The sequence below is a fragment of the Equus caballus genome, chromosome 18 (assembly GCF_041296265.1).
Source record: "Equus caballus isolate H_3958 breed thoroughbred chromosome 18, TB-T2T, whole genome shotgun sequence".
NCBI lineage: Eukaryota > Metazoa > Chordata > Mammalia > Perissodactyla > Equidae > Equus > Equus caballus.
In genome coordinates this window covers 53,611,987-53,612,500 of record NC_091701.1, presented here as the reverse complement: position 1 = coordinate 53,612,500, position 514 = coordinate 53,611,987, and positions in this window count along the sequence as shown.

Here is a 514-nt window from a genome sequence, read left to right as displayed (position 1 = left end):
AAAAAGATTAGACCTTGAAAATTATAAAACTTTTCATACTTGCTATTAAAATATTTTAGACCAGTTGAAATTTTAGTTTGTATAAGTTAAGTCCTTTCTAAAAGTACAGCATAAAATTCTGAAAGAAAATAATGACAGATTACTTACTTTGGAGACTGGCATTTAGCCTTCTCCTCTTACTCTGATAGTCCTGCCATCCCTTTCTCTCCCATGTTAACACTCCTGCGAGCCTTCCTTGCCCCCATGCACAGCCCTGCTGTGCTCCCCTGTGACCATAGGACCATTTCAGTGGAATGCAGATTCACACCTAGGCCAGCCTGTGCCACTACTGCGTTACTTTGTCACATTAAAGATAGGGAAGTATTTTAAAAAACACGTAAACTTAATATCGAAAGTTACTTAATGTAGCATAAAAGGCAAGAGAAGAAGTAATTTTAAAGGAGATTTGGCTATACATAGGAAAGGAGGTTTAAAGAGGATTCCGTTGAGTAATGAATATAACTCAGGAGCTCTT